The sequence below is a fragment of the Procambarus clarkii genome, chromosome 17, assembly GCF_040958095.1.
Source record: "Procambarus clarkii isolate CNS0578487 chromosome 17, FALCON_Pclarkii_2.0, whole genome shotgun sequence".
NCBI classification, from domain to species: Eukaryota; Metazoa; Arthropoda; class Malacostraca; order Decapoda; family Cambaridae; genus Procambarus; species Procambarus clarkii.
Window position 1 is genome coordinate 39373567 of NC_091166.1, and position 26556 is coordinate 39400122.

Below are 26556 nucleotides of genomic sequence, written 5' to 3' on the forward strand. Positions count from 1 at the left end.
TCATGGGCGACTTCAATCACGGAAAGATTGACTGGGAGAACAAGGAACCGCATGGAGGCGAGGATACGTGGAGAGCCAAACTATTGGAGGTGGTGACAAGCAACTTTTTAACGCAGCATGTCGGAGAACCCACAAGGATGAGAGGAAATGACGAACCAGCGAGACTCGACCTAGTCTTCACTCTGAACGACTCCGACATAAGAGAAATCGGTTTTGAGGACCCAGTAGGAATGAGCGACCACAGTGTACTGGTGTTTGAGTACTTGATTGAAGAAGGGTTATTGAACTCGAGGAGGGATACCGAAACCAAAAGGTTAGCATACCGAAAGGGAAACTATGAGGGGATAAGAAAATTCCTAACAGATATAGCATGGGAAACAGAGCTCAGGGGAAAGACGGCCCAAGATATGATGGATTACATCACGCAGAAGTGCAAGGACGCAGCAAACAAGTTTGTCCCAGTCCAAAAGGAAAACAGAGAAATGAAGATGAGAAACCCATGGTTTAATCAAAGATGTAGGCTAGCTAAGCAGCAAAGTAAAAGGGCATGGAGAAACTATAGGAATAACAGGACACTGGAGAGCAGAGAAAGATACCAGAATGCCAGGAATGAATATGTCAGGATGAGAAGAGAGGCAGAAAAACAATACGAAAATGACATCGCAAGCAAGGCAAAGACTCAGCCTAAATTGTTGCATAGCCACATTAGGAGAAAAACAACAGTAAAGGAACAGGTTATGAGATTAAGGATAGGGGCGGAAGGATTCACTACAAATGACAAGGAAGTGTGTGAGGAATTGAATAAGAAATTCCAGGAGGTCTTCACCTTAGAACAAGGAGAAATTCCAGAGGTAAGTGAGGGAATAGCTAACCAGGAACCACTGGAAGAGTTTGAGATTACCAGTGGGGAAGTAAGGAAGTGTTTACTAGAGTTGGACGTGACGAAGGCTATAGGCCCAGATGGAATCTCCCCTTGGGTTCTAAAGGAAGGAGCAAGAGAACTGAGCCTACCACTCTCCATAGTGTATAACAAATCACTGGCAACAGGGGAACTGCCAGATATTTGGAAAGCAGCTAACGTAGTCCCGATATACAAGAAAGGGGATAGACAGGAGGCACTGAACTACAGGCCAGTGTCCCTAACCTGCATACCATGCAAGCTGATGGAGAAGATTGTGCGAAAAAAACTAGTGGAGCATCTGGAGCGAAGGAACTTTGTAACACAGCATCAACATGGGTTCAGGGATGGCAGGTCCTGCCTCACAGGGTTACTTGAATTCTACGACCAGGCAACAAAAATAAGGCAAGAAAGAGAAGGGTGGGCAGACTGCATATTTTTGGATTGTCAGAAAGCCTTTGATACAGTGCCACACAAGAGGCTAGTGCGAAAGTTGGAGATGCAGGCTGGAGTGAGAGGGAAGGTACTCCGGTGGATAGAGGAATACCTAAGCAACAGGAGACAACGAGTCTGTGTGAGGGGTGAAGTCTCAGATTGGCGAGACGTCACAAGTGGAGTCCCGCAGGGGTCAGTCCTCGGACCTATACTGTTTCTGGTATATGTAAATGATCTCCCAGAGGGTATAGATTCGTTCCTCTCAATGTTTGCCGACGATGCAAAAATTATGAGGAGGATTGAAACAGAGGATGATAGTAGGAGGCTACAAGATGACCTGGATAGACTGAGTGAATGGTCCAACAAATGGCTGTTGAAGTTCAACCCGAGTAAATGCAAAGTAATGAAACTAGGCAGTGGAAACAGGAGGCCAGGCACAGGATACAGAATAGGAGATGAAGTACTTAATGAAACAGACAGAGAGAAAGATCTAGGAGTTGATATCACACCAAACCTGTCTCCTGAAGCCCACATAAAGAGAATAACGTCTGCGGCATATGCGAGGCTGGCTAACATCAGAACGGCGTTCAGGAACCTGTGTAAGGAATCATTCAGAATCTTGTACACCACATATGTAAGACCAATCCTGGAGTATGCGGCCCCAGCATGGAGCCCGTACCTTGTCAAGCACAAGACGAAGCTGGAAAAAGTCCAAAGGTATGCTACTAGACTAGTCCCAGAACTAAGAGGCATGAGTTATGAGGAAAGGCTGCGGGAAATGCACCTCACGACACTGGAAGACAGAAGAGTAAGGGGAGACATGATCACAACCTACAAAATCCTCAGGGGAATCGACCGGGTAAACAAGGACGAACTTTTCAACACTGGTGGGACGCGAACAAGGGGACACAGGTGGAAGCTGAGTACCCAAATGAGCCACAGAGACGTTAGAAAGAACTTTTTCAGTGTCAGAGTAGTTAGCAAATGGAATGCATTAGGAAGTGATGTGGTGGAGGCTGACTCCATTCACAGTTTCAAATGTAGATATGATAGAGCCCAATAGGCTCAGGAATCTGTACACCAGTTGATTGACGGTTGAGAGGCGGGACCAAAGAGCCAGAGCTCAACCCCCGCAAGCACAATTAGGTGAGTACAATTAGGTGAGTACACACACACACACACACACACACACACCACCAGTTGATTGACGGTTGAGAGGCGGGACCAAAGAGCCAGAGCTCAACCCCCGCAAGCACAATTAGGTGAGTACAATTAGGTGAGTACACACACACACACACATAAAAACAGGGACACCAATGTACTGCATGAACCATGGGGCGCCCCACTTGATGATGAATATACATATATATAGTACTCATACATACACATGACCGGCCACATGTACACACAGAATACATCCATACCTACCCGTACACAGCCTGGCTTGCTGGTTAGCATTATAAATATATGGCCACGTCTGTGGTAGAAAATAATAATAATAAAAAAAAACAGCCTAGCCGACACGTGAGAACACCCCCCCCCCCTACCACAACCACACCCCTTCACAACGGCACTACCACAACCCTCCCCCCCCCCACAACCCCCACAATTAAAAATCAAGTGACTGGCTCTCCCCCTCCTCCCCTCCTCCCCTACTGTTAACCCAATACACTTCATGACAACACAAACTGACCCTCTCCGAGCCCTTATAATAAGCTCGAGTGCCTCAATTAGCCCGAGGTCGCGCCCGCGCCCTCTTGCGGGGTTATCAGGCACCCGCGCCCGCCACGTGCTGACGTCACGGATATCCGGCAGGTCACGTGACCGCCGCCAACCAATCAATAGCCAGGTGACAGAGCCGGTTGTTAACTCCACACTAGGAAGGGTGATTATCTCCGGGAAGTGGAGGTCACCACAGAACGGGTAAGAGAACTTGTGTGTGTAGATATACTTCTTTATTACACACGCACACGCACACACAGTTGAGAGGCGGGACCAAAGAGCCAAAGCTCAACCCCCCGCAAGCACAAATAGGTGAGTACACACACACACACACACACACACACACACACGTACGTCGAAATAGATCACATAGATCTTTCGCTCAAATAGAGATGTGGGGGGGGGGGGTTTGATATCACACCGAACCTGTCCCCAGAGGCCCACATCAAAATGATATCATAAGCGGCATATGCTAGATTGGCCAACATAACAACTGCCCTTTGAAACTTATCTAAGATATCGTTTAGGACCCTGTATACCACTTATGTCAGACCAATCGAGGAGTATGCGGCTGCAGTCTGGAGTCCATATCTAGTTAAACACAAGACAAAGTTAGAGAAGATCCAGCGGTATGCCACCAGGCTCGTCCCGGAACTGAGAGGTATGAGCTACGAGGAAAGGCTACGAGAACTAAACTTCACGGCCCATGAAGACAGAAGTTAGGGGAGACATGATCACCATTCACAAAATTCTCAAAGGAATTAACAACGTGGACAAACTATTTAGCACGGGTGGAACATGAACAAGGGAACACAGGTGGAAACTTAGTACCCAAATGAGTCACAGAGACATTAGAATTTGTTTCAGTGTCAGAGTAGTTAACAAATAGAAAGCATTAAGTAATGATGTGGTGGAGGCTGACTCCATACACAGTTTCAAATATAGATATGATAGAACAAATCCACAGGAGCCGTGAAGAGGGTTCGAACCTATACGGTGAGTGTTCCCAGATGCAGGTTCTTGTGGTCTAGTCAACTGCGCCAACGATATATCACCATAATGGGATTTATTCTCTGTGTGTATAGATTTGTCAGTATGTGGGCCTCGCGGCTGAGTGGACAGCGCTCTGGGGTCGTAGTCCTAAGGGCCCGGGTTGGATCCCCGGCAGAGGCGGAAACAAATGGGCAGAGTTTCTTTCATCCTGGTGCTCCTGTTCACCTAGCAGTAAGTAGGTACCTGGGAGTTAGACAACTGCTACGGTCTGCTTCCTGGGGATGTGTGTGTGTGTGTGTGTGTGTTATAGAGGGAAATATATGTAGTAGACAAAATAGAGGAGAAATAAATTGGTTAGAAAGGCGGGGTCCAAAAGCTAATAGCTCGATTCTGCAGATATAAATAGTAAACACACACACACACACACACACACACACACACACACACACACACACACACCATGCACAACAAGCCCTCACCTTGGAGCACCCTTTCTCTCTCCATCCCACCCAACTAGCCTCCATTCCCTCCTTCCCTCCTTTCCCTCCTTCCCTCCCTTCTCCTTCCCTCACTTCTCACGCCTCATGCGGAAGTCTGGTGTGTCTACAACGCCGAACACCCAGTGCGGTCACCCATCACTCATAGTGGGAGGGGTGGAGAGTGAGGGAAAAGGAGGGAGGGGAGAGGAGAGGGGAATATGGAAGAACAGATGAGAGGAGAATAGGAGAGAGAGAAAAAGAGAGGGTAGACCATTTCCCTCCCATTGAGATACTTACCTTCACTCCTTTCCCATCCCCCCCCCCCCACCGTCCCAGCACGTGGGTCGGCGTGATTCAAATCGGTGCCTAACGACCCTCGCTATAATTGCCAACGTGTGAAAAATCGAATAATCGAAACAATGTGAACAGGTAAGTCTTAATTACGAGCCCGAGCGGCCGTGGGAAGGCTGAATGGCTGTGGTCTTATTATCCTGTGTTTATCTCAGTGTCCCCTCTCTTACCCCTTCCATCCCCGCCCTCTCTTACCCCTTCCGTCCCCTCTCTCTCTGACCCCTTCCATCCCCTCTCTCTCTGACCCCTTCCATCCCCTCTCTCTCTGACCCCTTCCATCCTCCTCCCTCTCTCTGGCACCTCTATGCCTCTCCCAGGGTGCTCTATTTCTTTCTCTAGCCTCTGTATACCTCTTTCTAGCACCTATATACCTGTATTCGGGTCCTCTGTCCCTCTCTCTAGAACCTCTATCCCCCTCTCTCTCTCTCTATGCCCTCTATCTCTCTTCCTCTGGCATTGTTCTAGAGGTATTATCCCTGTCTCCCCATTCCCTCCCCCATCCACTATTTCATCCCCCTCTCCCTCCTTCCCATTCTCTTCTCTCTCTCCCCTCCACTTACCTGGATTTATCACATTTACCATTTCCTGTTTTGATACGGCTCTCTGAAGTGCATGCGTGTGTGTGTGTGTGTGTGTGTGTGTGTGTGTGTGTGTGTGTGTGTGTGTGTGTGTGTGTGTGTGTGTGTGTGTGTGTGTGTGTGTGTGTGTGTGCACGTGAGTGCGTAACTACCCTGTATAATTGTGTCGCCAGTGTTCACCTCCTGCACACTGCAATGCTTGAGAAACTGTGAGAGGTAATAAATGGTAGTTATGATTGGTCTTTAACAAGGACGGCTGAAACTATGTGTGTGTTACAGGTGTTGTCTCGCAACACCTGTAACAACATGGCCCTCTGTGACACACACGTGTTCCCATACCACACACCTGCCAAGCCTCGGTGTCCTGCACACCTCTGACTGTCTGGCTGACGCACTGGACACGTGACTGTCAGCTTGCATATATATATACATACCTGGTTACTCAAGAACGCTCTGAAGCTTCGTGGTGACGGAAGATATTTGGAATAAACTCAAAAGGCAGCGCTGTTCTTCCTGTTTCTTGGTGCTTCTGAAGCTTTTGACCAAGTTGAATTGCTTAGGAGAAAAATGTGATATGTGAAAAACACACATATCGCTAGATATGTGTGTTCTTCTTATCGGGTATGTAAATTGGCAGTGAAATGGAGTAATGTCCTCTGAAAAATTATCGCTAAAAATGGGACCAAACAAGGTTCTGTTTTTTTGGGAACATATTTGCGATTTTGATCCATTGTTGTAAGGGTTAAAAGCCGGTAGAGATGAATCGTCGTATAGGGAGAAATGGGGAGCGGCTATGGTGGGGGGCGGCTGTGGTAGGGGGCGGCAGTGGTGGGGGGCGGCAGTGGTGGGGAGCGGCAGTGGTGGGGAGCGGCTGTAGATGCTCCTATTCCATTCTCACTTTCCAATTTCATTATCCTTTCCACTTCCTGTCTCAGCTCGCTCCCCCTCCCCCTCCCTCCTCGTCAGGGGGGACCCGCCCCTCCCTCCCTTCCTTCCTCTTGACCTCTTCCTTCGCACTCTCTCTCCCCTCCACTTTCCATCTCCATTCTCCCCTCCTCACAGCGAAGCCTCCTCATCCTTGGCCTCCTCACCCTTGGCCTGCCTCATGTCCCAGGAGGACAGTTACAGGCAAGTCTGCCCTTCCAAAATGCGGGGGCCTCAAAATAAAATATTACACAATATTTTAGATGGGGCGCCGATACTCTGAGAAGTGCTATGGGAAGACCTTCAAAACTACCTCCTGGGGACTGCAAATTTGCTCCTGTTGTCTTTTTAGCGATGTGTGATTACCCTGTCTTGCCCCCTTTGTTAGCATTTTGGTGGCCGCTTTGGCGTACAGACAAGACCTGGGCCCCTAATGCCAAGGGCTCCAGAAGATCGACTTGCAAAACAGCCTCCCTTAGGGACCTGAATTTGTCCTTGTTGTGTGTTTAAGTGGACCTGAAATTACTCTATTAGAGGTCTTTGTTTATACGTTTGAGTTGGTTCATATACACCAGAACACGAGGCGAGTGAGAAGAGTGCAGCTGTATACATATACATGCCCTAGTGAGCCAAGAGATTTATAGATTTAAGATTGCGTATGGATTTATATGTATAAGATTCGGTAGTTGCTCACTGGCTCCGTGTACAGTGGGAGAACTCTAATTACTGTGCATAAAATCCCATATAAAAATATCCCTGAAACTAGGCAGAAAATAGTAGCAAAACTAATGAGAAATTAGCAGCAAATTATGTGAAAATTAGAGGAAAACTTTTCAGACTAGCAGTGGAACTGCGAACTTTGGGATTTAATTTTCCAATTTTCTTCCCAAGTGAGAATCTGAGACAGGTGGAGGAGACCCCTGCCAGTGTTGGTACACTGTCGCTCAACTGAGTCACACTGTCGCTCAACTGAGTCACACTGTCGCTCAACTGAGTCACACTATCGCTCAACTGAGTCACACTGTCGCTCAACTGAGTCACACTGTCGCTCAACTGAGTCACACTGTCGCTCAACTGAGTCACACTGTCGCTCAACTGAGTCACACTGTCGCTCAACTGAGTCACACTATCGCTCAAATGAGTCACACTATCGCTCAAATGAGTCACACTATCGCTCAAATGAGTCACACTGTCGCTCAACTGAGTTACACTATCGCTCAACTGAGTTACACTATCGCTCAACTGAGTCACACTGTCGCTCAACTGAGTCACACTGTCGCTCAACTGAGTCACACTATCGCTCAAATGAGTCACACTATCGCTCAAATGAGTCACACTATCGCTCAAATGAGTCACACTATCGCTCAAATGAGTCACACTATCGCTCAAATGAGTCACACTATCGCTCAAATGAGAAATAAACTCTCGCCAAGCAAACCGCGTTTAATAGACCCCTCGTCCCTTTTATCCAATCGCCACTCTTATGAATTCGGTTAAACCGGACCTGTTTCATGTTGAACATGCGTAGACGATGACGTAGAACCTGCTTAATGATACCTTCGTATAGAGGGACCACGCGGCCACAGCTTCATTAACAAGCAACAACAACAATTAAACAATTCGGTGGTTGTATAAGCGTGTCCCTCTTAACCGACGCCGCAGTATTGCCATATAATACGGTCAACAATCCCAATGCAATCCCTGTCCCAATTAAACGGGTAGTTCTGTGAGTGGTCGCTCTATAACGTAGTGCTCAATTATAATGACCGCGGTGACTAAGGTTATTGATTACGGCCATAGAGTGGTCAAGAGTACTTCTGAAATAATGACTTGTGTTTATTAGGTAAAAATATACTTTTATTATATACTAAGGCTTTGGTTTATTATTATTTAATGATTTATTTATTATATGTTTGTTATACTTCTTTATTATTTAATAAGAATATTGCATATTATTTAACAAGCTTTTTGTTCAAAATTGAATATGACGTTTATTATTTAATATGACTTTTGTTTATTATTTAATATGACTTTTGTTAATCATTTTATGATTTTATTATTTAATAATATTTAATTATTTAATAAAATTACATTAGTTAATACAATTTTATTATTTAATAAGACTTAATTATGTCTTAATTATAAAACAATAAGACGGAGTTCATTACATAATAAGCCTACTTAATCACCTAACAACAAAGGTACCGGCAGAGGCTCCATCGACCTTTCCCAAGCAGCTTCAATTGACACCCACTCAAACCTCTACATGTCTAACCTACGCTTAACCGGTAGTTTGTGGAACTACCGATGTCTCCATGTACAATTGTACCAAATAGTACTCCAGCGCTCGGTACAACTCACGACTCACAAAGCTGTTTCAACGTTCACAATTATTTGATACTTGTTGAGCGTTCATAATTGTTCATGAACACATTGTGACAAGATCTGGATGTTGACTTCTTAGCTATTAATTTTGGGCCAATTATTAAATATTCATATAATCGTTAAAATTATATTTGCTGATAATTTACGTGTTTACAATAATGTATTAATGCTGGTAATTTACGTGTTTACAATAATGTATTAATGCTGGTAATTTACGTGTTTACAATAATGTATTAATGCTGATAATTTACGTGTTTACAATAATGTATTATTGCTGATAATTTACGTGTTTACAATAATGTATTATTGCTGATAATTTACATGTTTACAATAATGTATTATTGCTGATAATTTACGTGTTTACAATAATGTATTATTGTTGATAATTTACGTGTTTACAATAATGTATTATTGCTGATAATTTACGTGTTTACAATAATGCATTTACAAAAAGGAGCACCATACTAGAGGGATAATATGTAACTGCTACTTGTGTCTCCCTCACCTCGAGTAATAACAATGTTAAAGTTAACTGCTACTTGTGTCTCCCTCACCTCAGTTAATCAGCACAGTCTCTCTCCCACAGCGAAACTGTCGCAATTAAAAGCTCCCAAGCTGTACATTTCAGGGCAGTGTTGATGTGCGCGCCGCTGGACGGGCCGCAGAAATAACCAATAAACTGGGGATCCCAGCAGCCCACGTAAAAGGATTTAGTGGAGTTTTACAGCGGCCGTCCCACCAACCTCCACCAAATATCACAATACCTCTCAAACACACTCACACAAAAACCAGAACTCCGCTCCATGCCCTCTGATATCAAAGCCTCTCTCCTTCCACTTGGCTTATATTTTTCCACTGGTGTTGGGAAATAAAAATCGTGAGGGCGGCCCCTGGAGCTGGGCGTCCATTGTACTAATACACAACAAACACCCCATCCTCCCCAGCCGCCAATGGCACCTCCAGGAGCATCTCACTCCAGAATTTACCCCACGTTTTCTTATTTCGGTTTAATGGCCTTAGTGTTGGGTTCGTATTTAACATTCCTGGAGGCATTTTCCAGTTGAGTTTATGGTCCCTTCGGCACCAATACTTCCAGGGCTGGAGAATGGGAGCCGTCCGACCCGAAGTGAATTTCCTGCCCCGTTAATCTAATTCTCACTGACCGTTATCATTGTGCCGGCTTCATTTTCCTGTGAGGGGGGGAAGGAGGAGCGGGAGCGGTACTTGCTCTCTTGCTTGTTGTCTTAAGGTGTCTGTGTGTGTGTGTGTGTGTGTTGCTTGTGGCGGGACGGTGGCCCTCCGCGCCTGCTGGAGCAGCAGGGGGACCAACACCGTCACGAGCGAAAGCAGAGCGAAAGTGATTTTTACTCCTTTCGAAAATCGACTCTGAGGCAACAACAGGGGAACCATCAGGTCCAGTCTAAGACGCCCATCTACTTCCTCGCCATTTTCTTAAACAAGGAACTGGCTTGGAGGAGCGGGCCGCCCCACCCTCGACCCTCTGCACACTACGCAGAAACCCGGTAATCGCCTCCGGGCGGCGGCGACCCGCCAGCACTCCTGTGCCGCATTTGTTGCGTGCTGACCCGCCAAACTATAAAACAATTAGTGGTAGTGGACAGGAATGACCCTTGTCGTGTAGTAGAGGGAGCGGACCAAGGCGGATAGTGAGTCCCCGACCTTCCATCCAAGGGACGAGTCCGGCATTAACAGTCATTGTCTATAATGTGAAACCCGATTACTGCCACTCCTCTGGGCATTTGTCCCGCGACGGCAAGTTACAGGCAAGACGGCAGGAAGGAAGCGAGAGACAGATGTTGACAGGAAGCAGAGGAGGGCGCAGTAACAAGCTCATTACGACCAGAAACAACATTTTTTTTAGCAATTACTAGCGGTTCATTGTGAATGGTGATCCTGTGTGATAAAGGTACGAGTTGAGTGGTGTTGTCCGCCGTCAACACTTGACAGGGCCACGAGGCCAACTGCACGCCAAAGGCACGAGGTGACTGATGACCTGGCTGGAACACTTGTCCTCAAGTTGATGACTTAAATAAAGTGAGTCATATGCGGCGACTCGCTTGTGATTTACTTTTTTTATTTAATTTTTGCCCCGAGTGGAGAGTTTATGGGGCAGCGGCACTCATCCTGTGAGTGGACACACCGTGAGTGTTGACTGGGCACCATTTATCACAGGTCTTGGTGACTGGTAGTGGAACATTTATATTGGCTCAAGATAACTTCTCATTATGGTGACAGTTCTGTTAACTGTTGTTAGACAGGTGACTGTTGGAACAGTGATTACAGCCCTGTACAAGGGCTTTAGGCGACTGCTTTGTTAAGCAAAGCTGGATTAGGCGACTGCTTTGTTAAGCAAAGCTGGATTAGGCGACTGCTTTGTTAAGCAAAGCTGGATTTAGTGTGGCCTTTGGGCGAATTGCAGTGGTCCTAAGGGTGGCCCAATACCTATCTTGACGGTCTTAGTAGCTCCCGAACTGCCCTGAGTAGTCCTGTAATTATCCTTCCCGAAATACTGGTGTCTTAAAGTGGCCCTAAGTGGAACATTGAACGAACTGTTATTCCACATTGGTCTTGTATTACTTCTCCAGTAGACCAGACCGTGGTCCCGAAGACGACCACGCAAGTAATCCTCTACTTGTCGGGACAATGGCCCTCGTGTGGCCCCGGGACAGGTTCCCACAAGGCCCCGGGAACAAGCAACAACAAGCGACTCACACCTCCCGTAAACACGCACACTTTGACCGATTTTGGCGAAATTTGAGCGGTTTTTGAATTCCCCGGAGAGCGGGAGAGGTCTGTGAGGCGCCCCCTGGGGCCGCTGGGGAGAGACTGGGAAGGGGGAGGAAAGGCAGAATGACGGTGAGAATGAGGAGTCGGTTGGACTGTTAGTCATCTGGAGCGGGGTCAAGGAGAGGGGAGACGCGAGAAGGAGAACAGGAAGAGGCGAACACATCGAGGAGAAGGAAAACACGGGAGACAGAAGAGGAAGAATGCGTGACAAAGAAGAGGAGAGAAACTTGTGAAAGACGGAATAAGACAAGGAGAAACTTACGGGGGGGCAGGAGAAGAGAAAGAGCCGAAGAAATGGAGAGAAGCAGCAGCATAAAAGGAGATGAAAATTAAGCATCCTGAGACACACAGAAGCTGGAGATCTCTGGAAAAGCTCAATACTTATGAGTATAAGAAGGCTGAACCTAGAAGCTAAATTTCGACCTTACAACCTTACAAGCACATCTAAGTGCGCACACCAGTTGATTGACAGTTGAGAGGCCGAACCAAAGAGCCGAAGTTCACCCCCCCCCCTGCCAGGACAATTTGATGAGCACACACACACACACCATATAGATGGACAGACAGAAAGACACATGCCAGATAGACAGACACATACACACACACATGATAGACACAAGCGAGGCAAACACAGACAAACACAGACTGAAACAGTGATCACAACAAGGCAGTAACTGGTCTTTGTGAAGTATTGCAACAGCTGAACATTAAACTGCCCCACCAACCACTCAATCAAAACTTTACGGTCGTCAGGGGGACCTCGATGGTCAGGGGGGAGGAACTGGTGAGAGATGAGGGAGAGATGAGAGACAGGTGAGGGGAGAGGTGAGAAGTAGGGAAGCAAGATAGGTGGAAGTGGGAAAACAAGTTAATAGACAAAAGGGTATAGAGGGAGAAAATGGGCAAGTAAATGGAAAGGGGAAGAAGATGGAAAAGGGAAGAAGGGAGGGGGGGAAAAGGACCAAGGGAAGGAAAAGGGGCAAGGGAAGGGAGAGAGGCAAAGAAAGACAAGAATTGACAAAAGGCGGGAGAGGAGAAATGTCGAGAAATAAGAGAGAGGGACTAATAAAGGAAGAGAAGTAAGCATCAGACGGAATGTAGGTAAACAAAACAAGCAAGCGTTTTTTTTTATTTTTTTTATTTGTTTTTATTATTTTCTACCACAGACGTGGCCACACATTTTCAATGCTAACCAGCATATATACATTTTCTTCTGTTCTCCATGGGCATGGTTAGAGATGTGTTAAACATATAGTTCAAGGGTTTATTGAACTCGTACGCTTAGCAAGCGTACGGGGAAGACTTAGCATGATGCTGGCCAGCTTAAGCTGACCTCCTGCTCTTTACACAAGTACAGTCACCATACAATAATACCAGCCTCTCTTCCCACTGCTGCTACTGGCCACAGCCGCCCTCACTACTATGGTACTGCGTCAACTACCGTCATGACTACATCTATGTTACTACTTCAACTATTATCATGACTACTGTATTACTACTATTTTTACAACTACTAACGCTGATGCTGCTTCTACCATCACCACCACTACTACCACCACTACCACTACTACCACCACTACCACTACTACCACCACTACCACCACTACTATTTTATGGTACTAATTCCAAGAAGTCACAATACCTCGGTGTAGAGGATTCCTCAACCACAGTTACTCGAGGAAAGGGGATTCCCACAACCACAATTCAACACGGGTGGAACGCGAACAAGGGGACACAGGTGGAGACTGAGTATGATGAGCCACAGGGACGTTAGAAAGAACTTTTTCAGTGTCAGAGTAGTTAACAGGTGGCAGTTAACATTAGGTTAACAGTAGTTAACATTAGGCAGTGATGTGGTGGAGGCTGACTCCATACACAGTTTCAAATGTAGATTTGATAGAGCCCAGTAGGCTCAGACATCTGTGCACCGGTTCATTGACAGTTGAGAGGCGGGACCAAAGAGCCGAAGTTCAACTTTTGCAAGCACAATTATGTGAGTAGTTACTCAGATATACTTTATAACTAATTACCAAATAATTACCCAAAGTTATCTGAAGGTTAGTTAGCATTGGGTAACGAATTTAATATGAATATGCTTAGTGTGTTTACTATTTGTGCCAGCAAGATCGAACTCTTAGCTCTTTGACCCCGCCTTTCTAGCCATTGATTGTCTAATTTACCGACTCCCGACCTATTTTTCATCTATCATATCTATTACATGAGTTTTCCCTCTCTCTCACACACACACACACACACACCCAGGAAGCAGCTCGTAGCAGCTGTCTAACTCCCAGGTTCCTATTTACTGCTACGTGAACAGTGGCCTCAGGGTGAAAGAAACTCTACAAATTTGTTTCCGCCTCGGCCTGGAATCAAACCCGGGCCCTTAGGACTACGACCACCAAACGCTGTCCACTCAGCCACGAGGCTCCCCTTTGTGTGGTGTGTATTCACCTAGTTGTGCTTGCGGGGGTTGAGCTCTGCTCTTTCGGCCCGCCTCTCAACTGTCAATCAACTGTTTCTAACTACTACTCTTTTTTCACATCACACACACACACACACACACCAGGAAGCAGCCCGTGACAGCTGACTAACTCCCAGGTACCTATTTACCGCTAGGTAACAGGTGCATCAGGGTGAAACAAACTCTGCCCAATGTTTCTCGCCGGCGCCCAGGATCGAACCCGGGACCACCGGATCACATGTCCAGCGTGCTGTCCACTCGACCGGCCGTGAGTGAGTGTCCGTCATTACAACACAGGAGATAACATGTGTCAGAAGAACCCCATCTTCTCCTCAAATATATTGCACATACATCAGTGTTATTTAACTACGTCAGATCCGCCCCCCCCTAGCACCTCCAGCAAGTCTGACTTTATCAGACTCACTCAGTGGCTTAAAGTCTGATTCAGTTGTCGTGATACATTTCAGAAAAAACTTACTTATCTCTGAAGGTTCCTTCACCAAGATTGTTTCACAATGATTGTATTCGTCTGATCTCTCTCTCTCTCTCTCTCTCTCTCTCTCTCTCTCTCTCTCTCTCTCTCTCTCTCTCTCTCGCATGTGTGGCCATCTTGAATGACGCGAGAAAGAAGGGAGAAACACAAGGAAGAGTTGGACGCAGTAGTAAGGAGAGAAGGATGGGAAATACGTGAGAGAAGAGAGAAACAGACGTGAGATGAGGAATAGACTGAAGGAAGGAAGGAAGGAAGGAAGGGAGGGAGGGAGGGAGAGAGAAGAGAGAAAACGGTTAGCAAGAGGTAAGGAGAGACATGTTCGGGGTAGACAGATGGGAGGAATGAGAAAGAGAGCGAGGGAAAGGGAGGAAAGACGGGAAAGAAAACAAAGGGGAGGATAGAAAGTGAAAGAGGGGAGAAAATGTGAACAAAGGGGGAAGAGGCAAACGAAAGAAAAACCATGTATGAGAAATTTCCAGATTTTGCAGAAGAGGGGTTGTAGGTAGAGGCCGAGAGGGGGGGGGGACGTGAGGGAGGAGGAGGAGAGGAGATACGAGAGGGAGAGTGGATATAAGGAGTGAGGAGGGAGAAGGGAGAGAAGAGATAGGGAATAGAGAAAGGAGAGCTGGAAAGATGGAGAAGAGAGAGAGTGGGAAAGTAGTGAGAGAAGAATGTAGCAGGAAGCAGAAGAACGCCTGGAGAGAGAGAGAGAGAGAGAGAGAGAGAGAGAGAGAGAGAGAGAGAGAGAGAGAGAGAGAGAGAGAGAGAGAGAGAGAGAGAGAGGAGGAGAGGGGGATCAAAAGGTGAAAAGTAAGATACGAAGAAAGAACAGACATATATGATGTCAGGAGTTAGGGAGAGGGAGATAAAGTGAGCGACACAGGAAATACAATTGCACAACGCAGGAGATTCAGTCTCATATTTTAATCATATACAAATTTGAAACGAAAATTGAAAAATTATTGCAATAATTGAACGTGATCTTGACAACGGTGAGGTAAACATACAATGTTTTGAGAGAAGAAAACTAATATGAAGTAACGAGGATGAAATATTGCGGTAATCTTATTAGACTTCCGGCACAAGATGACACCAATCATGTCACACTGTTCTCTGATCCATGTGACCAATGAACGGACTACACATGACTAATAATGGCGTCCACATACACATACACACACACACACACACACGCACACGCACACGCACACACACACACGCACACGCACACGCACACACACACACGCACACGCACACACAGATGGTCAGGGAAATGGCTACTGGAGTTTAACACCAGTAAATGTAAAGTTAGGGAAATGGGATCAGGTGACAGGAAACCAAAGGAACAGTACACAATGAAGGGGAACAGCCTACCTGTGACGACTCGAGTTAGAGACCTGGGCGTGGACGTAACACCTAATCTAACTCCTGAGGCACATATAAATAGGATAACGATAGCAGCGTACTCTACACTGGCAAAAGTTAGAACATCAGACAGAAACCTAAGTGACGAGGCTTTTAGGGCGCTTTACACTGCCTACGCGAGACCAGTCTTAGAGTATGCAGCCCCATCATGGAGCCCCCACTATGAAGAGTGGGGAGGGAAGGACAAGAGTAGGAATGGGGAAAAGACATGCAGAAAGAAAATAAAAATACAACTGATACTAGACCTGGAGAGAGGGAAGAGAAAGGTAGGGGGAGAAGTGAGAAAAAGATGGACAAATAAATAACGGAAACAAACGCGGGGATTGAGAGAGGGGGATGGGTGGAGAGGAAGAGAGGGAGAGAGAGAGACAGAGAGAGAGGAAGGGTCCTCCTCCTAGACCAACTACTGACCATCCCAAGGAAGCAACCCACAAATTGCACAACTCCCGGGTATTAGTTTCCTGCCAGGTGAACAGAGGCATCAGGCGAAGGGAACCGTGCCCAACCATTTATCTCCTGCCCACGAATTGAACCCTGGGTCACCCTGAACACTTGGGAAGCGAGGACGTAGATTACTACACTAGGCCTATAATTACCTCTAGTCCTGTAGTTACCGCTCGTGTGCTTCAACTAACGCTGTAGCAGCCACACACCTGACTAAGGGACACCTGTGTAGACAGGTGTACACTATGTGTCATGATCCACAATGAGAGAGCTATGTGTGCAAGGTGCTGTGGATCCTATACTTGGTTCATTAGATTTTGTAATTTGTCCACCTATTATGTACCCCATACCCATCCTGTGGGCGGTAGTGGACCCCATACCCATCCTGTGGGTGGTAGTGGACCCCATACCCATCCCGTGGGTGGTAGTGGACCCCCATACCCATCCTGTGGGTGGTAGTGGACCCCATACCCATCCCGAGGGACCACCCTCCCTCAACCGTTCTCTCGACTGCCACAACGTACAAAATCAAACGTCCTAACTTACCGACACACACACGAACCCAAACCACCCACCTAACCCAACCAGCCGGTGCATCGAACACATACTTTTCATAGTACTTCGTCAACGGTACGCTGGGGAGTACCACAACGTACAGAATGACACGTATTAAGAGTCATTACCTCCCGTGTCTTTACACCTCTCTCTACCTCCCTATCCCCTCCCAGCCTCTCCATCTATCCCCCCCAAGACAGCTCTAAATGAGGGCTCTCACCTGTGTGAAGTCTTCCTGGTGAGAGGCCGCGCCCGTACCCCCCATGTGTCTGGGGAAGAGAGATACAATTATATATATATATAGGGATACAAACACACACACACACACACACACACACACACACACACACACACACACACACACACACACACACACACACACACACACACACACATGTCAAGGAACCACGTGGATGAGGGATAAGCCAAACTTGCCCTGATACTCTGAACGAGTCAGGTATCAGGGAGAGGCATCTCTGAAGCAGCTCTCTACTGACACTTGAGCATCTGGTATCAGTACCAATAACTTTTCCAGCGATGCCTTGATGGTGCAGGTATATTAGTAGATAATGAGGGAATGTGTATCATGAATTCCATGGGGAAAAAGAGATATCAGATGTAGGCAGGTTTCATTCACATTAAATATCGGAGATTCGAACTGGGGACTGAAAAGTACGAGGCGGTTGCTATAACAACTTGGCCAAAATAGGGCAGCGCAAGACATAGGTGGTAGGCGAACACCGGAGCTTACGTAGAAACTATATTGTCTTGAATAGGTCAGAAATAAGAAAGGTTTTGTTCGTTGTCAGAGTAAGCAAAATGAAATGCACTAGGAAGTGACTGAGAAATTTTCCACACACAGCTTCAAATATAAATATTTCAGAACTCAATGAACTTTCTGAACCTATACACCGGTGAATGGAAGGCTGAGGCTGAAGGAAGGAAGGAATTATCAGGGGGAAAGCGCCAAGCCATTATGACTATATAGCACTGGGAAGGGGTCAGGATAAGGATTTGGGATGGGACGGGGAGAAGGAATGGTCCTCAACCCCTTGGACGGTCGGGGACTTGAACGCCGACCTGCAGGAAGCCAGACCGTCGCTCTACGGTGGATGGAAATATGGACACGAGGCTGAGGCTGAACTAAAGAGCTAAAGTCCCCCCCCCCCCCAATCCACCCCTCCTGAAACACAACTAAAGTACAACTAGATGACTACTACTTAAGATAACAAAATAACACATAGATAACAAAACCCGATATACACAACCAGTCACCGGGTCTCAAATCATGATAAACTATCGTATCATCACAAACCATTAACAGTCAGGCTAACGATATACGAAATTGACTGATGCCGTAATTGGCGATTCCATCCTGGCCCAACCAGCCGAGTGTCGGGAACAATCACTCCAGCATATGGCCACCGGCGCAGTACCTTCACGGTTCACGTTTTCTATGAATGTAAACAATGTCCTCTTGTTATCACCTTGTGTTCTGGGGCTATTTTGGGGGGTAAGTCAGGACACATATACGTAATACAAGTACCTAACAAAGAAATAGCAATATATTACACATTCCAAAATTAAAATGCTATAATATTCGATCATTTTCAATCAAATAAGGAAAATTATTACCGTGACGTCATCGCCTACTCCTGGACGCCATACTGCAGGACAACAGAAAACGATGCGAATTATTTACGCCAAATATTCAGTCGGAATTCATTATTATGTGTCCCGTCCCTCCCCCACTCCCCCATCCCCCCGCAGACCATCTCCCTCACAGGCGATCGATTAGTATCCAAAAACGATCGTACGGCTGCGTGTCAGCAACTATCGGTGTGAACAAAGCCTACTGGACGAAGATGGGCTGGACAGAGGATAGAGGATGGGAGGGGGATGGGGGTAGGGGATGGGGGGAGGGGAGGGAGAGGCGGAGACATATGTGTAGCGTTGTTAGCGGAAGGGCGTGGACGACACTTGTTTTACTATCAGTAATCAGCAGGGGGAGAGGGAGAGGGAAGGCTGGAAACAGGGGGGCAGGGGAGGCTAGGAATGGGTAAGGGGAGGGTAGATAGAGAAAGGTAGGGGTAGGGAAAGCTGGGAATGTGAAGGAGATAGTGGCAGGATAGGGTAGGGAGGGTAGTGACCAAGATAGGGATGGAAATAGTCTTGAAGGGGTGCAGAAAATAGGAAATCACTGATGCCTTGCATCTGGGGGCACCGGTGTGGTCGAGCAGGTGCTCAGATGATGGTCCTTTGCTAATGGTGGTGGAGGAATTAATAGTGGTCGTGGTGGTAGTTGTGTTTGTAGCGGTAATGGCCGTATGTTGATGGTGGTAGCATTGGTATTAGTGGCGGTGATTGTATTGATGTTAGTGGTGATAGTGCTGAAGATAGTGATGGTGGTGATGGCAGTGGTGGTGGTGGTTACCCACGTACCACCAAAGGAGCTGCCAACGTACTCCTCAACAAGACTGTATACTCCAGCTTAAGAAAGCATTATCTACACCTTCCAAGATTTTACGGGCTCGCCATAGCCCGTGCTACTGGAACTTCTTGTTCCGAGTAGCTGAATCCAAATAAGCAACAACCTTCGAAGATCAGAGCTGTTTACGCTAAGCTGTGGCCGCTAGTTCAGCTTACAGAGGACAGAATGATCAGTAACCAGCGAGTATTTACGCTTTGTTTCACACAGACAAACGATCACACACATTTCATAAACATATCACACGCTAACCGTTAAAGATTTACTTGTTAGGAGTAATCATATTTGCAAAAGGGTCGTTAGATGTTCAGATGGACAAATGAATAGTTCGCTACATAGACATAACAGCAGTCAGACATGAAGACAGATACAAATATTCAAACTGACAGGATAGTTAGTTTAGTGAATAAGATGGTTTGCCAATGGATTTTTTTCTTGTATTAAATATTACGAAACCTGACCGAATAATACCCTACCTTACCTAACCTAACTGGGCCTAACCCAAATCGTACCTAACCCCACCTAACAAAAATTAACCTAACCTATAAATACCTAACTGAACTTAACCCAACCAAACCTACATTAATCTAACCTAATCTTAGACACACTAGACACACACACACTAGACACACACACACACACACACATACACTAGACACACACACACACACATACACTAGACACACACACACACACACACACACACACACACTAGACACACACACACACACACTAGACACACACACACACACACACTAGACACACACACACACACACACACACACACACACACACACACACACACACACACACACACACACACACACACACACACTAGACACACACACACACACACACACACACACTAGACACACACACACACACACACACACACACACTAGACACACACACACACACTAGACACACACACACACACTAGACACACACACACACACACTAGACACACACACACACACACACACACACACACACTAGACACACACACACACACACAACCGAGTTTACTACCACAAAACCCTGGGGCCACAGGCCAGAGAAGAATGACCTGCCACCAGGGGTATTAATTAGAAACAAAAGCTCTCCACGTGACATGAAAATCCTATTCACTCCAGAGGATTTTATCTATTAACAAGCCTGGCGAGCCCAGACCAACGCCTTACTGTTGTAATGAGCGCTGGGCGCCCGGAGCTCCTGCAAATTTACCGTTCTTTTCAGGTCTTAAAAGTAATTTCTCATGCAAAACACGGGGCCCTGGAGAGCATATCTACTTAAAGCATCTAATGTTAAGCTTGTGCACGCGCGTTTTCTTACCTAAAAGGTTTACAGGGTCGGGCTTCAGTTCATGGGCCACCGCCATTTCAACTGTCGGTGGTTCAACGGAATCATTCCCGACTTGTTTCTTGTTTATCTCTGGTTTTAAAAGTATATATTCGTGAGGTCCCTACGACTTTCTCGGTCAAATCACCGACCGTGTTTCTGGGTCAAATATTAATCTTAAGGAATACCTTCATCGTGGCTGTCGAAGACTTGTAGACGGTGTTGAGACAGACAGACGGGTGAGTCTGGGCTTGTAGACGGTGTTGAGGCAGACAGACGGGTGAGTCCGGGTTTGTAGACGGTGTTGAGGCAGACAGACGGGTGAGTCCGGGTTTGTAGACGGTGTTGAGGCAGACAGACGGGTGAGTCCGGGCTTGTAGACGGTGTTGAGGCAGACAGACGGGTGAGTCCGGGCTTGTAGACGGTGTTGAGGCAGACAGACGGGTGAGTCCGGGTTTGTAGACGGTGTATGACGAGAGTGAAGCTGGTGGAGGTGGGAGGGGGGGACGGGGGGGGGGGCAGCATAAGACAAGCACGTCGCAGACCGGTAATTGATTAATTTATTTAGTGTAGAGACGACGCTGGTGGTAGCGATGGTGGTAGTGGTGGTGGTGGTGGCGGTGGTGGTAGTGGTGATGGTGGTGGCGGTGGTGGAAGTGCTGTTCCTGCTACCATCATCTACATTCATCATCCTTGTCATTATTAGCATCACCATCTTCTCCCCCCTCTCTCTCTCTCTCTCTCTCTCTCTCACTGTCCCACAGAAGGCACCAATGGTGACCTTTCCACTGCTCCCCACCTCCACAATTGACCCCCAACTCCCACAACTCTTAATTGTTAATATCACTTCTACATTCCTGGGTACTACGGGTCATTCCCCACCACCTTCTCCCACCGTCTTTACACACCTGTGACCTGCCCCCCTCACACCTCAGTCCGTCAGTGTCAGGCTCACACCTACACATGCTTGTAGACTGTACACCTGTTGATTGACGGTTGGGAGGCGGGACCAAAGAGCCAGAGCTCAACCCCCGCAAGCACAACTAGGTGAGTACATCTTTCACATCGATGTAAGGAACACACAGCGATAAGGAATCTTTCAGAACTTTGTATACCACATATGTCAGACCAATCCTGGAGTATGCGGCTCCAGCATGGAGTCCATATCTAGTCAAGCATAAGACTAAACTGGAAAAGGTTCTAAGGTTTGTCACCAGACTAGTACCCGAGCTGAGAGGTATGAGCTACGAGGAGAGATTACGGGAATTGAACCTCACGTCACTGAGACAGAAGAGTTAGGGGGGACATGATCACCATATACAAGATTCTCAGAGGAAATGATAGGGTAGATAAAGACAGACTATTTAACACAAGGGGCACACGCAATAGAGGACACAGGTGGAAATTGAGTGCCCAAATGAGCCATAGAGACGTTAGAAAGATTTTTTCAGTGTCAGAGTAGTAGACAAATGGAATGCATTAGGAAGTGATGTGGTGGAAGCTGACTCCATACACAGTTTCAAGTGTAGATATGATAGAGCCCAGTAGGCTCAGGAACCTGTACACCAGTTGATTGACAGTTGAGAGGCGGGACCAAAGAGCCAAAGCTCAACCCCCGCAAGCACAACTAGATGAGCCCGCATGACTATACACATACGTATTCATACACACATAAATTCGTGTGTGCATAAACAATACATATACACATAGGTATATACATGCATGTACACTAAGTACATCAACAAGCACCACCACCACAACCACCACCACCAGTACTACCACCACCACCACCACCCCTGACCTCTGCACCACCACCACCACCACCAGTACCACCACCACCCCTGACCTCTGCACCACCACCACCACCACCAGTAACACCACCACCACCACCAGTACCACCACCACCCCTGACCTCTGCACCACCACCCCCACCACCAGTAACACCACCACCACCACCAGTACCACCACCACCACCCCTGACCTCTGCACCACTGCTCGTCACACCACCATCGTGAACCACTTCATTACATAGTAATATCACCTCTGGCAATAAAGCCTTGACCCAAAGACGCCAACACTTGAAACGATCAAATTACTACTGCTAATAAAATACTTAGTGATAACCGTCTCACTCAGCTGACAAATAAAGTCATTCAACGCTCCTGGCCGGCAAACTCTTGTACAAAGACACGAATTAAAAGGAAAATAAAGGAACAGGACAATGTTATATAGAAGTGAATTATGTTAAACTTGACTCTGCATCTCTGGTCATCTCCCTCTATCCCCCCCCATCCCAGCAAACTATCAACACCCTTCTCTTTCTCTTCCTCTCTCCTCTTCCATCTCAACCATCACTCTACGTCCGTTTCTCGTCCTCTCCCTTCTTCTTTCCTTCTTCCTTTTCTATATCTTCTTTCTCTGCATCGTCTTTCCTCATTTCACATTTTACTCTACATTTTTAATTCTCTCTGTCTCTCTCTCTCTCTCTCTCTCTCTCTCTCTCTCTCTCTCTCTCTCTCTCTCTCTCTCTCTCTCTCTCTCTCTCTCTCTCTCTCTCTCTCTCTCTCTCTCTCTCTCAGTCCTCTGTCCCTCTCCTTCTCTATCTCTTTTCTCCTTCTTCCACCTATCTTCCCTATCAGCCCTCTCATCTTCTCTTCCGACTCTCACTCCCCTCTTCCAACTCTCCCTTCCCCCCTTCCCAGACTCTCTCCCCCTTTCCCACTCTCCCTTCCCAGACTCCCTCCCTCCATAGGACCGTTCACAATGGCAGAGGAGAAACAGGTGGTTCCCATATTTTATTCAGAGATGGGACGGGGGGTCTCCACACACACACACACACACACACACACACACACACACACACACACACACACACTGTTAGGGAGCAACACCTCTTGGACTGACCATATTAGGCTTCTTGTTTAATAAAAAACGTGTTGTACAGAGGCGTTAGGAATACCCATGAGCGCTCTGACTGCTGGCAAGCCGAGGCCAGGAGCTAGACTTCTCTGTCCTCTCACATTAGATGGGGAAGTCCTTTGATATATCGACTGATATATCAAACAACTTCCACATCACACATGATCAAACACATGCAGGTGTTTGATATGTTTGATTTGATGAAGTGTTTTTTATAACATATGATAATAAGAGCTATTTAAAAGTCATTTCACTGAACTACCGATAGACAAATAGTGGAGTTTAGTAGCGTCTAGATGAGTACATCTAGGTGAGCACATCTAGGTGAGTACATCACACACATGGTCAGATGTACAGGTGTTAACCACTACAACATACACCTGGTCACACAAACAACTGGACAGGTGTTGACCACAACAAACGCAAGTGATCACAAACAGCTGGACCGTGATTGATCACAAGACACGTGGTCACCCAAACAGCTGGACTGACCACAACAAACACACGTGGTCACACAAACAGCTGGACTGACCACAACAAACACACGTGGTCACCCAAACAGCTGGACTGACCACAACAGATACACGTGGTCACCCAAACAGCTGGACTGACCACAACAAACACACGTGGTCACACAAACAGCTGGACTGACCACAACAAACACACGTGGCCACCCAAATAGCTGGACTGACCACAACAAACACACGTGGTCACCCAAACAGCTGGACTGACCACAACAAACACACGTGGTCTCTACAAAGCCATCACTTTAAATATGGTACCATAAATACCAGTCATAATTACACGAGGATATGATATTCATGAGCCAATATTATCTCTATTAATAAAGGGTTATCATCAGACTATCTGTACAGCGACCTGTCTAACACGACAGATAAGGACGACAGCTTGTGGCCCGGTTATTAGTGTCGTTGATGCAAGCTCTCGTGGAGGAAGAGGGGGTTGAGGTGGCTACATATGGAAGGGGTGGCATATGGAACAGTTTTCATCCACGTATAGAACAGGATGAGGAGTTCATATGGAACAGGAGTTTAGTGTGTACACATAGATCAGGAAAGAGAGGAAGTATGTACGTACGAAGTACAGGTACACATATGCAACAAGGGAGGATAGGGGTATGTGTGCACATATGGAATGAAAGGAAAGGGGGGATTTGTGTAGGTGTGGAACATGCGGAGGAGGGTGTGTGTGTGTGTGTGTGTGTGTGTGTGTGTGTGTGTGTGTGTGTGTGTGTGTGTGTGTGTGTGTGTGTGTGTGTGTGTGTGTAATAAGGGGGGAGGGTACGCAACCTACAAGGGGGGGGGAGGCGTTGCACGAGTCGTGTGCGTATGTACGCATTCACATACCTAACTGCATGCACCACAATGCCTACATATTAAGCAAATCAGCAGGCGGTCCCCAGACGTACATGCGCATGGGGTATATATATATGGGTGCACATACATATGTGGGCACACATGTACAAGACGCACATACATATGTAGATAGACAAGCGCACGTGTGTATGCGTGAACATGTGAGAGAACACGTGTAGGTTGTGCATCTGTCTTGAACCACAACATGTGTTCCAAGTGATTATAATTCGTTCAGTGGAACGATGCACTCACCCCCCCCCCCACCCCTCACACTTACACATACCTATACATACACTGTATACATCCAAATATACTTCCACGGTTCAATATCTTATACAATTAAGAGATACAAAACATACGAAATATTAGCATGTGAAGTTATGAGATGCCCCACATGACGGCACCATACAACCGCTCCTTATCGTTAACAACACAACAACTACAGATCCAATTATCGTTCGCGTCTCACTCCAGTACTTCTTACGAATATTTTCTGCACCATATAGCACCTCCCCCCCCTCCCCTCCCCCGCCCGATCCCTGTCTGTAGGGGGGAGAGAGAGAGAGAGAGAGAGAGAGAGAGAGAGAGAGAGAGAGAGAGAGAGAGAGAGAGAGAGAGAGAGAGAGAGAGAGAGAGAGAGAGAGAGTAATATATGAAGTTGATATGACAGGAAAATAGATCTGAAGTCCTGACATTAGACAACCGAGAGTTAGAAAGGCGGGGACCAAGAGCTAACAGCTGGATCCTGCAGGCACCAATAGTAAACACACAGGCAGGAGTCGGGCGGGTAATGGTGGAGGAGGGAAGTGTGGGGGGGGGGGCAAAGGTAGAGACAATCGAGGGTCCAGTAGTGGATAGGAAGTGAGAGACGGGAGGGAGGGAGAAAGGTAGGAAGGTAGGGACGAAGGTAGGGAGAAAATAAGGACACAAGAGTGGTAAGGGAAGATATAGGAAAAAGGGAAAGTAGTAGATATAGACGAGGGTTGGTGGTGGGAGGGAGGATAGGGAGAGATGGAGGGAGAGGGAGGGATGGAGAAGGAGGGAAGGGTGTAGGGAGAGGGAGGGATGGAGAGGGGAGAGATAGAGGGAAGGGGGGATGAAGAGTATAGTGTTGCGGGCTGTTAAATCTTTAAAGTTTACGAGGCGTGACAAGAGTGGACAGGTGGTGGGCCGGACGGGCCGACTGACAGGCAGGCTGACGGTATGACAGGGAGGAGGGGGGATGGGTGGTAAGGAGGGGATAGACGGTGTGGGGGGGGAGGGGGACTGACAGGCAGACGACAGGTCGCTTACATACAACAAGGGATGGAACTAGTCCAGGTGGACAGTTAGACAGAAGTGAACAGGTGCTTGGGAGGAGGAACGAAAGAACAGGCGCTGATGTCCAGCAAGGACCTTGACGTCCAGTAGGGAAGCTGACCTCAGTAACGACGCTAATGTCGGAGAGAGAGAGAGAGAGAGAGAGAGAGAGAGAGAGAGAG

At 47.0% G+C, this 26556-nt stretch overlaps 1 long non-coding RNA gene across 1 annotated transcript in view; it reads right to left on the reverse strand.

Annotated features, from left to right (window-relative positions):
• LOC138365517 (uncharacterized) overlaps nucleotides 1–26556 on the reverse strand; it is a 248964-nt gene that overhangs the window by 97108 nt on the left and 125300 nt on the right. The window contains exon 2 of the long non-coding RNA XR_011228867.1: nucleotides 17175–17223. This is a non-coding gene — a long non-coding RNA (uncharacterized lncRNA). The remainder of the gene's footprint in view (nucleotides 1–17174; nucleotides 17224–26556) is intronic.